Source organism: Coturnix japonica, chromosome 6 (assembly GCF_054131305.1).
Source record: "Coturnix japonica strain WE chromosome 6, WE-NBRP24, whole genome shotgun sequence".
Taxonomy (NCBI): domain Eukaryota; kingdom Metazoa; phylum Chordata; class Aves; order Galliformes; family Phasianidae; genus Coturnix; species Coturnix japonica.
This window is the reverse complement of record NC_140668.1, coordinates 39,532,620-39,545,963: the sequence shown is the minus strand read 5'-3', so window position 1 is coordinate 39,545,963 and position 13,344 is coordinate 39,532,620. Positions and strand designations below refer to the sequence as shown.

The window sequence follows — 13,344 nt, the reverse complement described above, 5'->3', positions numbered from 1 at the left end:
AAAACAATACATTTTTCTTCTCAGACACATAAGGAAAAATTTTATTAGGCTTTAGTGTACATCTGTGATTAGAATAACAGAAGGAATAATTTATTTGTGGAAAAAATTAAAAAAAAAAAAAAGGCATTAAAAAACAACTCCAAAGTCCTCATAGGACAGTATAAATGCATCTTAGCAAGGAGCATTTTAAGAAGTCATTCAGCTCATTTCCATCATGAACCTGGTGGCTTTCTGCTTCTTCGCTAATATCTTCAGAAAAAACAACCAACACAAAACCAGATCAATAGGGTTTGACCTGTCACAGACTCACAACGAATTAAAACCTTGCACGTTTAATCCCATGTTACAAACATTCTCACATGTCCTTGTGACACAGAGCATGCAAAGCACAGCGCCAAGTGATAAAGCATGTTGAAAAGTTCACACAAAGAAACTTTTAAAATGCTTTAATGTGAATTGTATGGCAATGCTCTATTTCCCTGCACTGCGTAAGAGCAAATAAAAAGCGAGCATTCCAGGATTTGTAAAATCCAAAAGTATTCAGCTTCTCCCAGCAGCGCTACAGCAAAGTGCACATACTAGTGCTAGGGAAGGCCTCCATGGTCCCAGCTGGGCAGCCATCCCCAGGCACTGAGCCCTGCAGGCACAGCACTGCTCCCAGCACGTCCCCACAGCAGCACAGACAGGATCGATGCATCAGGAGGTGCTGGGGGACACAGGGAAGGACTCAGCGGTGCCCAGCCCTGACTGTGAAGTGTGGAGCAGAGCTCCTGAGGACACCCACAGCTGCCCTGCTTTGGAATGCATTCCTTTTTTGGAATGATAGCACCAAAAAAGAAGCCTATTTTTTTTCTCTCCTGACTTTCTGTCTTTCTGTTAGATTAATACCCGTACACACAAGATACCCAGTCTCAAATTATTGTATAAACATTAGGAAAAGAAGAAACCACATTGATTGCATTGATTTAAACTTCCATTGGACAGAAGTACCTCTGCTCACTGCAGGTGTGTCTGTACCATAGGAAAAGCCCAACTCCACACTGAAGACCCTGAATTGTGAAACAATACAACAAGCACAAAGAGATAAACAAGTGAGCCTTCTCCTCGGTATTTCTTCTTGCACAGACTGGATTCACCACTAGGAACAAGACAGCTCTCCCTGCTCCCAGCACTGCTTCGATAAGCACACACACAGTGCCTACAGGCTACAGTTTTTCATTTTCCTCTTGGCCGATCTACAACTAAGCTGCCAAAATAAACAAACTTAGCCTTCCAGTCAGGCTCAAAATGAACCAGCAAACTGAATTTTTATGTCATAAAAGGAAGCAAAAAAATAAGCAGCAGCAGCTAAAATGCTTAAAATATCAACACACTTTTTTTTTCAAGAAGAAGGAAAAATAAATGCATGAAGAGAAGTTATTAAGCAGTGCTTACAGATGGTAATTACTCAATCCTCAATGCATCTGACACAGTATTTACAATTACAGACTTCTTTCTAAAATCACTGAAGAGAGACAGTTTGCTCTGTGACATCAGGGAACAAAAAATAGATATTTTTTTTAGGTCAGAAGAGGAAGCAGCACATATTTTGGAAGCCACCTCATCCAACTCGCTCTTTGTAAAGCACCAATTTCAATTAGCGACACATTTTGGAGTGGCATTTTTGCTTCCCTGCAGCCAGGACAGCAAACCCAGAGACCAAAATCCTTTGGTTGCAGGGGACCATTAAAAGATACCTGTGCTCTACTGCCCTGAGCTTGTCTGGAAGAAAGCACAGAATTCAAATATTTCCATGTTTGTGGCCAACGCTGTGGCAAACAGTGAGACAAAAGATGAGTGAAAAACCACCCGCACTTTGCTCATTCTTGGCGATGAGAAACACATACAGCTGCTGGATCTCAGAATACAGCAGGGAGCTCTTTTGCAGCAGCCAAGCCCTGCCTCAGCTTCCCAACACCTGCAACACCCAGGCAAGCTGTGTGCAGCTGAGGAGCTTCCCAGGCAGCAGCTGCAGGGACCACCTTGCACCAGAAACCCAGGAGAACCTTGAGCTGCAGCCACAGCCTGAGTCCTGCAGAGGATTTCTCATCACCCAACCACTAGCACAGAACTGCAGGGGTTGGAAGAGATCTCTAGAGATCATCGAGTCCAACCCGCTGCTAAAGCAGCCACGTTCAAAGACTAAAGGCATGGGATTTGGTTTCACACAAAGAATAAGATCAGTGCTTGGTGCACAGCCTGGACAGTTTTCTATTCAACCTTAGGGAGATTCTGCTGAGCCCCACTTCTGACATTTCAACGATTACAGCTATTTGATGCTGCCTACCTAAAAACATTCTTCTTACTTTGCATTTTTGTGTGCAATTAATAACCTAGACTAAAAATATTGATATATAAATACAGTGCACTACCAAAGCCAAGATTTTTCTGCTACAGTATTTCATTTGAATATCCAGGTCATGTGGAGCATCTCTCTCTTTATATGGATAACTAAAGGCAAAGAGGAATCTGTTGTGATAACATGCAAATAAGTATGGTGCATTCATACGAGACCAAACAGCGGAGCAATAAAAAGGAAGGAAAACTACACAGCGGGACAGATATTTCCAGCATTAATGTAGCATTTACACCTGCTGTGCAAACGCAAATTCTGTGTACATGAATTAACACTTGTTCTTATTTTTCTCACCTTTTTTATAGAGCAGAAGCCCTACGTGCATCTTTACTTAAACTAATATTAAGAAGCATCCTTAGCTGCAAAGATTATTTCCATTTCTATCCACACGTGGAAAATGCAGTTGTTACATACAGTTCCTGAGGGGCATTTTAAAAACTTGTGCAAAAAAATAAGAAATGTCTGTTTGCATCTCATCCTTTTATCATCACAATATCTTAAATAATAATAATAATCATCATCATCATCATGTCCTCCAAACACTCACCTAAACCCAGGTAAAAAGGTCTAAACCAATTTAATAATAACTTGTCCATCTGCTGCTCCAGCAAAGACCAACAAAGAGCTCCTGGGCATTACATAGGTGGATTCTGCTCTCTTATTTCTTATCTTGGTGTTTTGCATCAACATCCTCCCAAGGCTGATACTCCTCAGGGCAGTCCTGCATATGCCATTGGTTCACGCATTTATTTCCACAACTGCTCCGCTCACAACCTTTAACTAGTTTCTTGAAGGTAACATTTTTTAACATATACCTTTTTCACGATAGCCGGACATGTTTAATGTCCAGATCTATACCACAAAATAACATCCAGGTCTATATCACAAAATAACATCCAGGTCTATACCACAAAAGCAGACTGTTCTGGACAAAAAATAAAAATAAAACATAAAAAAAAGCAGAGTAGTGCCAAGCTTTCAGCTATCACAGCAAACCTCAAACAGATGACTGCACAACAGGACGAAGGCTGACTCACTGCCCTCTTCTGCTTAATGTGTGCCACTCAACAACAAAAGGAAGATGCTCTGCACCCCGAAGGTCCCCTTAGGAAAGGCATAACTAAGCTCTCTGTCCCCAGATGACAAAGGGAAACCAGAGCTCATCCCCCTTGTCAGCCATACATTGTACTGGGATGGTCTCACACAGAAAAAACAGAGAGCTGCAACCACACTGGCAGCATTGTTTGATGCATGGGGTGCATGGACTTTGGACACAGCAGCTCCTCTGGAAGTGGTGGGCATCCAACAGCACAACCTGGCACTCCATCCTCACAGGTAACTTGTACCGAATTCAAGACAGGCTCTCACACAGTACAGTTCAGTTGTTTACACTGCACTGTTTGCTATGAAGCATACATACATTGTACTTCAATCAGCTCAATGAGTAGAATCCAAATATTTCCAAATCTCTGGTATTCTGATAGAAGCAGTGATAGAGGAGACTTGATTACCTTTGTTCAGCTAATTAGAATGTAAAAAAAAAAAAACCAAAAAACTTGAAATACTTGTTTGCCAGTGCCAGCATTAGTGAACATACAATACAGCAGTGCGGTACCACGAGAAACTTCTGTGACAGATAATTTTGTCTTTTTGAAGTCTGACACAAAGCAGGAATAATTAGGGTGATAAAGTTGAAGCAGCCCCAGTAAATTCAGCTAAATCTGGTATCAACACAGCTGGGATACTTATTTGCATGTTTAAATTACTCAAGTGACTAATCTTATAATTTCCTTTTCAATTGCTGAATGCCTCACTTTTATCATTAGCCCCCTGAGAAGCAGAGGCACGGTGCATGGTGCTGGGAAAGTTTAAAAACTTGTTCTATTTTAGAATATCGTCATAATATTGCATACATTATCTCTTATTTAATACAAAATTAATTGTGCATATAATTTGATGTCAATAATTTGTTATATATATCTCAAATGCATTAATTTGTTTTTCTTTTTTCCTTGGAAAATAAGTTACATTCTTCAAGGTTTCTGTGAGTAAATATTCTAATTATCAGAGCTCTACAATTTTCAACATTTTGTCTGCAGTCTTCCTATATGGGACGGCACCTACAGCCACCAAATCTCAGCCTTTCACTGCTCCTGATGTGCCCTTAGCCATGCCCTCCTGCTCTTGTCACAGGAGATGCAGGACCTGCTTCGTTAACAGAGTTCTGATGATGGCACCTCTCCAGTACAGCCAAGAAACAACCACGGAAAGCCATAACAGGAATAAACAGCATTTAGCTGGCATGGAAGGCAAAACTCCCGATTCTTTTCTGCTGGGGTGCAGCTTCTAGAAGAAAGCCAGATTTCTGGAAACCATTATAAATGGTGATCACAGTAAAACAGGACCCATTTTCTGCAAAAGCTGACTCATTATGACCTTCTAAAATGTCAGAGTCCATGCACTGTGCCAAAAAGCCAAGCTCAACATTATCAGTGTGTTTCTTTACACCAAGGCACACATTCAGCAATAGGCAGCACTCAGTGCAGTGCACAGCTAAGGGTGATTTGCTCGCTGCTCACAAAAAAGGTGAGGACGGAGTCCCACTGGTAAGGGCACCATCAGTGCAGTCGTGCCTCTCTGCGGCCTCCACAGTACATGGATTTCAGAATAGAAGAGATCTGGCAGGTTTTACAGATAACCTGGATAGATCCTTTTATCACTGAGTTACATTCATCAGTACCACATTTGCAACACTGACCCCAGCTTGGCGCACCCTCCCACATACACAGATGCTATGTGTCGACTGTAATAACAGACAGCAGATGGGCATGGAAAACATCTTTAAAAATTTTTTTTTTTTTGGGGGGGGGGGGGAAATAAAAAAAATCAAGAACATTTTGTGACATCACTGCCAATTGCTGTCCCTGGCAAACCAGCCTCTCAACTGATATATTGGTGTACCATCTGGTTTTCCATCTCCTGAGGGGAAATAGTGATCTTAGAAATTTCCCAATGAAAGCAAAACTCACTCCCCAGGATCACAGGAATGACAAATCACTTTTCTTCTGCAGAAATCAGAAGAAAATATTTTCTAATGTGTTCTGCTGACACATTATTTCTTTTCTGTTTTCTAATGTGACTCTCTGTGGATCTCATCAAAATCTCCAAAGAGAACAGGAATCCCACTGCTGACAGCTCTCAGTCCTTTCTCCTGTGTGTTTCACAGCAACCTGGAGACCTCACACCCAGCTGCCCAAGCACTCAGTGCTACTGGTGGTGGGGCTTCACATTTGCAGGATGCACCTGGAGACCCCAGCAGGAATTCATGGCTGCTTTCCCCCGATCACGTGTAGTAAGTGCTGCTCAGGTAAGTTCTGCTCTGATAAATAAAGCAGCCACAGAGCTAAAGGCTACACAAAACCAAATGCTAGAACTAGTCTTCCATAGCTTCTGCTCTGCTGTGATTGCACATTCTTTATTTCTAATTTATTTATCTCACTTCCCCTAGCCAAATACAACAGCAAGATTTGCAAGAAACCTGTTTCTGTACAATTCCCTGTTCCCCTCTTCCTCTATGGGGCAGCAGATAGGAACTTACCTGAACATGACTGTGACATAACAACCCAAAACCCTCTGTTTGACGGTGCTGACACTCCTTCCCTTCAAACACCAAATAGAAGCAGTGCTCAACTCCTCCACAAACTACATAAACAACTCCCACCCCGGCACATCCAAAAACATGTCACATTATTTTATGGAAAGGTTCCATCGCGAGTAATTCTTGCACCAAAGGAAGAATACCAGATGGTGTATTCTTCCACTGCAACAAGAAAAACCCCTTAAAGTCACAATAAACATACAGCTTCAAATGGGTGTTAAAACCATTAAAACACACACATAACTGACATTAGCTTTCTACATTCAGAGCATAAAGGATTATTCTCCTTACACAAGAGCAAAGCAGTTTACACTGCTGAGTTCCTTGTGCAAAACTCAGTGCCATGCGAACAGCCACTGCCTAACGCTGCTTCTAAGAGAACTCCATTGAAATCTGGCAAGCCTCTGTGCAATCCTACTGTAACATACAGATGACCTTACTAAGCTTCTCTACCTTCTATAAATTAAAATTAATTGTGTCATTTTAGTTAAGTTCCCAACTTGCTGTGGTATATTAGCATATTAAAATTAACTCTGCGGGCTGCAATCACTTCACCTTAATAAAGCGACTTACCAAGACAAATTTGATAAAATTCTAGTACCCCCTCGTGGTGTTACCTTCATACCCCAGAAGAACATTTCTTAATATTATATTCTAAAAAAAAAAATCTGCTTCTATCAAAAGCTCAGTGGATAACTAATTAACCTTTTCCAGAATCCAATAAGAGCAAAGGGAAATTAAAAGGACTATCACCAGAATCTGAGAATGGATGAGCTAGAACAACATTTTTCCATAAGCCAAGAAAGTAATCTTTAATAAAACCTTGAGCACGTCACATCAACAAAGATAGCGTGCAATGCTTTAATATGAAAAGAACATCTGAGTCATTGTCTCCACGATGCAGCAGCAGTAAAGGGTTTTTAGGAATTTGGGTTTGGGGTTTTTTCTCTTGTTTTGTTTGTTGTTGTTTTTTAAATGGAAGGCAATGAGCTTATTGGTTAGATAAACAATCTACGATGCTGCCATTCAGTGATTTTATGCCACCTTGTGCAATGCTTTCCCTCACTATACTGGACTACAGCTTTTCATTCAAGAGCCCCCCTTCTGCAGAACTCTTCACTCTTCTGGCTGCTGATCATTATAACATATACACATTGCACAGAACTGCATATACAGTGCACGTTAATTCTTCCTTCTTAGAGGAGTAATGATGAAAATATCCCAGCTTCAGAATGGACCGTTTTAATTCCACTTCAGCTCTGTTCTGCCTCTCGTTTTCCTACCGACTTCTAGAAATGCTATGGAACGACACTGCTGTTAAACAGCAGCGAGTGTTATTCTCCCAGCAGTGCACACTAATAATCATTGTGGCGGTGTCGTGGAAGGCTGTAAGCTCTTAGCTCAACGTATTCGAAAAATGAAGTTTGTTGTTTTTTTTCCTCAGAGATCTTTACTTAAGTCAGCATGGAACTCTTGTAAAAGGTAACTACCAATAAGTCACAACTACCCAAGGAACAGCCTTTTTATTTTACTTTTTCTTTATTTGTTGCTCACCATGACAACATAATAAATGAGCCCTGAGAGACCAGAAGTGCACACCTAGTTTAAATTTGCTATTTTATCTTTTATTGTGCGCTTCCAGACATAACAGCCACGCATCTATTTTTTTCTAAACCCTCTTCAGTTTCTCCAAGTAAAACACTCCAGTGTTCAACTGCATTGTACAATAAGCAGAAACACACCTTCCCCGCAATTCCAGATCGCAGCCTCACAAAACTAGTCTTCTTTTTGTGACTCATTAATAATTACTTGCTCCTGTAAAAGGAAACCAACAGGCCAACAGTTTCAACATCTGCTTTTGCAATTTTTGTTTGGAGTTCTGTTGGATGTCTCTGTATTCTTTCATACATGACTAATAGGAAAGATACAAGACTAATAGGAAACATAACTGCAACTTCACTTACGGTTGGTTTCAGTTAACAGATGGTCTTTAAACTATCCAACATAAAAGCATTCATTTTAGAAAAACTGACCCCAAAACTGCTTCATAAAATAAAAAGTATTTCAGGTTTTTTTCCAGAGCTTTAGGATCTTTCAAGACACTACAGCATAAAGAGGCCCCAGGGTTTAAAAAAAAAAATAAAAGCAACCATGAAACCTTATAATTTCTAACTTTCGATACCAGAGACTAAAGGCTTTACAATGCAGCAGGCATCAGAAGTAACATACACAGCTATACGTGAAGGTGTGCCTCCTTGACAAAGCCTGCTCTTGCTAAATTTCAAGTACCAACATAAAATTACAGCAGATCCCTCTGCTACAGATTGCTATGATAGATCAGCCAAAGCCACCTTCTCCTATACGTTAGTACAGCACTTGTGGTGGGGTCATTGCTGTAATATAGCTGCCTCCTCCTGGATAAGGCACCATGTTAAGTCAGCCACCAAGAAACACTGACTTCAGTTTCTTAGTGATATGCCTTCAGGGGCATATAAACTGGAGCAACATCATAATACAATTGCTACTTCCACACTATTTATTGTAGAATGCAGTGAAGAGTTGTCCCACACACACTTAGCACACAAAGACTTCACGTTGGATCACAGAATCATAGAATGGCTTGGGGTTGGAAGGAACATTGAGGACCATCAAGCTCCAAGCCCCCATCACAAGCAGGGCTACTGATCTCCATATCTAATACTAGGCCTGGCTGCTCAGAGTCCCATCCAACCTGGTTACAGGTGGTTTTTCTTAAAGTCTGTCTACAGAGGGAACTGCGAATAAAACCAAAGAAACAACTATTGTCCAAAATTCCTTGCAAGCCCATCCATCACACCCTGTATACCTGGGGACAAATGGGTTCTGCTGCAGTACTGCAGCTGTATGGGCATCACAGTGGTGCTGTTAAATACAAACAAGGTTTAATGCTGCAGTCTTTTTTTCCAGACTCATTCTTATATGTTCTGACAGCAGCTCGACTGAAGCCAAAGCATCAAACAAAACCTCACGTAGTTTTAAGCTAAGAATTAGAATTATGTTTCTAATTGTTTCTTAAAGTTACATTAAAAAGTTCTTTTTGTAAACCTGTTCTTCTACACTTGTTTTGAAGATGCTGCGCAACAGCACTGCACAGCTGAGCACAACTTTCACCAGTCACCTGCCCAGGATCCAGCCGTACTTCTCACATCTCCTGGAAGAGACCAGAGACGGCAGCACTTATGTGGAACAAACAGAACTGGCTTCATTTACATGTATACACAGTCAGACTCTGAGCCCTTGCTCCCATTTACTTGTGCAAGGCATTCCTCCCACACAGCTGTGTCCATGGATGAAATATCCATACAACGATTTTTGATTTATTTTTTTTTTTTTATAAACAAGAGCATTTCCCCCCTATCTGCTTTCATTAAAGAACAGCCTTCCAAAAGTCCGCCAAACAAGTTTAGAAACAGATGAAATAACAAAAACTCACAGAATAGCACCACATACTGAGCATGGCTCGCTATTGTAAGGAGAGGACTCGTAATCCCTTCCTGATCACAATTCTGCAAGCTTTGCAGAGCCATATCATCCCATCAGTTTAAAAACAAAAAACAATGCTACGCTAAAAAAGTGCTGTGAAAAAATAAACCATACAAGAGTTTGCACTGGAAAAAGAGTTGGCAAATAAACCTAAGTTAAAAGCAAGTTTCTTTCAGAAAGTCTGTTTTTTCCAGATGCATCATCAGCATCTGCATGTTAGCAATTTTTCATTATTTATAAATGGAGCGCTGGAGGAACGCAGCCAAACTACAAGCCAAGAAGTCCACCACACATTTTTAAAAATAGGGAATGTGTCTTGGTTATAGAACAAAAGAACTCATTTTATCACTTGGCTTTACCGCTTGAGAAAATGGCTCCTGGTGTGCTGAGCGCCATGATAAATGTGCCCCCTCCAGATCTTTATTGCCCTTGTAAATCAAAGGACTGACAGCAGTTAATAAGAAAGCTTTTGAGTGGTTTTGAAGTTTTGCTTTGTACAAATAAAATCTCATATTAAAGAATTTGCTGGTCCTCAAGGTGTGGAAAAATGAGCACGACTGGAACCTGTTCTGCATTTTTTTAACTATTTGTTTCCACAATTAAAAATAACCCACGTTTTTAGAAAAAGTAGCAGAATAAAGCAGGCACTGAAACCGCTGAATTGAAATACAAGAATCAGAGTCAGTGGTTTAGTCATTAAAAAGATCCCAGGCATTTCTGTACCCTCTGACTACTGGACACAACCACAAAAACTCTAAGTGCACAGCGTCACACCTGAAGGATTTTCCCCTCAAATTTACATTAGGTGTCAACAATTCTTCTACAAGCAGTTTACCTGGAGGAAGTGCCAATTCTACATGGAAAAGTAACTGGCCAAAATCCCACCGTGATGCTGTTTGTGGAAGGACGGGATTATTATTGGGCAACCCACAGGTATGGCCAAAAGGTCTTAAATTCACCAACAGCAACTACTGCGATATTTGCAGCTGACCCAACTGCTGTAAGCAGCACAAGTGTTCCTTCTAGATGTACTTTTGCAGAGGTTCCACAAAGAACCAAATGAATGACTGCAACACAAAGCTTCAAAGATCAGATGGCAAAGAACTGCACAGATCAATTTACCATCACGGATTAAAAGCTTACTTTAAGAAATTTGGCTCTAGAACAGACTCTTGGAATAAATGGTCACTGCTCTGATTTGGAGATCTTCAGAATAAGCTGATTCTTCTTTTGAAGTTTGGGTAAGCCCACACTCCATGGCACCATGTGCTGAGCTCACAGCATCAGCATTTCATTGAATTACAGTTTAACCAAAGTAAATTAAACTGATAATATTGTGTCAGTTTTCTGTTTTCTTTCCATGGCTTGCATTACCCATTACATTCCTCCGAAAACACTTCACAACACAGCCTGGTCAAGGAAATCTTTGCAGGAAACCACAGTGATTTGGACAAAGCTAAACTAGTAAGGAAATACATATTTCCTGTTTGAGCTGGTAGCATAAAGACATTATGCAGCAACCTATTGATGAGTCTAAAGAAAGCTTCACTTCTCGATTGGATTTTAAATGGCATCTCGATGAAAATACATTCTCGTGGATGCACTGCCTTCCCCCCCCCCACCCCATTCCTCTGTCTACAGCAAACAACACTGGGATTTTCTTTACAACCAAACAAAGCCAGAATTAAAGGCACGCATTAGGAAGCGTCATTTAAGAGGACACAGAGCATCAGGCACCAGTAGTTCCTGGCTGGGAGGATCCCTGGTAGCCGCAGTCCCAAGGATGTCCCTTACCACCAGCAGGCGCTGGAAAGCTGCCGAGGAAAAGCAGGTTGGCCAGAAGCGTCGCTGCCCCCTGCACAGCTCACCCTGCTCCCTGCGCCACGGCCCGGCCTCCCACGGCCCCCAGCTGCACTGTGCCCTTTAGCTATGCAGAACCCTCTGCATGGGGAAGGCTCAGCGACCAAACCCTCTTCCCCGGGAGAGGCTGACGGAGCAGCAGCAGTGCCTGGTCCTTCCCAGACCAGCTGGAAAAACACACAAAGCAGACAGCGAGTCGGGAGCGCGTGAGCTATGGCACAGCCATCCAAGGCTTCACTCCTGGGCCTGATGAGCTGCGGTTCACTGCAGCATGCTGCTATTTTCATTTAAAGCACAGTAGTGTTTTTAACTCTCACAGCTGGAAAGAACACCTAGAAACACAAAGCGAATGTATTCTATAAACACATGCCTTCCCCCGCCTATATGTGGTCATCAGGCACTTCTGTGGTTCTACAGCAGTCATCTCCATTTATTTTTATTCCTGGCTGTTACAAATTCACAGTGCCCTTCAGCACCAATAGCTGCAGGTGGGAAGGAGCAGGAGAGAGATAAGGCCACTACAAGTGTCCCGCAGCCTCGTTACTGGGGCTCTGTTAAGACAGCATTAGTCAAATTAGAAAAGCAGCTGGCAAGCAGGGACTGCATGGAGCCATGGCTGACTGCTGCCCAGAGGATGTGCCAATCTGCCCCTGTGCTAACGAGCACCTCGGCCCAAACGTGACATTTCACTGAATTAAAAAGCATGTTCTGAAGAAACACGTCACAGCTTAGAAAAGCCAACAGAGATGTCCTGTGTCACCAATAAGCATAGACCTGCACTTAGGGAACGCCAGCAACATCTTGCAAACCAGAAGGAAGAGAGCAAAGGTAAAATGAATGAACTCTGAATTGGTCGAGATTTTTGACCAATTAACTTCCTTTTTAAATGCAGTCACTTACACAAGCTATGGTGGGACGGCTGCTGAAACACGGCACAGCTCCACCTCCACCAGCAGCACAAAGTTTCACTGACATTTCCCTTGTGGTTATTAAGGTCCTTTGATTTTACTTTTGAAGTATTTTTTGACAATTTATTTTCCCTTAAACTTCTGAGAAGCTCTATTTGAAAGGAGGAAAAAAGCCCAACAAGGGCGGCGTGATGACTCGTCCCATTCCAGGAGCAGCCACCAGGAACCTGCTGACAGCAGAACCTCTCGGAACTTGGAACTCCAGATCAGCAATCAATTGATGTTTGCCTCACTGCAGTTAAATTACATCGAGCATCAATGCAATCTACTCATTAGCTGGTTTTTATTGAGCACCAACATTCATTACTTACTCCTCAATTCTTTAGTTAAGCAACATATTGCCCGTATTCCCAGCCTCCATCTACCAGCTGATTAGCTCAATAACACTGATAATCTTCTCAAGTCAAAAGAGCTGGGAAAGGAAGTAACTGAAATCCCTACGAGCAGACTCAATTTACTCCTTTTGTGTATAACATCAATACACTAAACTACCAGCAATACAATCCAGCAAATGAAACCTCAAAGGCGCTAAGTTAGAGAGTAATTTGAACAGAAAGTCCCAGCAGGTCATTGCAACGGCCCTTAATTGTCTCTAGATCGTCCTCCCGTATCCTTCAACAACCTTCCTGGCAGGCTGAGAATTTAAATCTCTTCTGACTGGTGTAAGAATCAAGACCAGAACTGAAGTGCGACTGTCACATACAGTCAGTGGCACAGGTCAGAGCAGCCCCACCTCCAAACGTTCCATCCCTTCTGTCCCTCGGTTACTGCCTGACATGATTTAACAACTAACTCCTTATTTAACGATGTCAAAGGTTTTTAGGAAATTGACTGTATTTCACCAACGATATATTTCTTCTTGATTACAGAGCGGTTAAAATGATTTTAAACCAAGACAGCAAAATAAAGCAGTAATAAAATCAATAGAAGGAATGTTTTAA

At 41.7% G+C, this 13,344-nt stretch overlaps 1 protein-coding gene across 10 annotated transcripts in view; it reads right to left on the bottom strand.

Moving 5' to 3' along the window:
* Positions 1-13,344, bottom strand: part of LOC146760598 (uncharacterized) — a 343,150-nt gene that overhangs the window by 328,567 nt on the left and 1,239 nt on the right. The gene's annotated exons all lie outside the window — the stretch shown is intronic.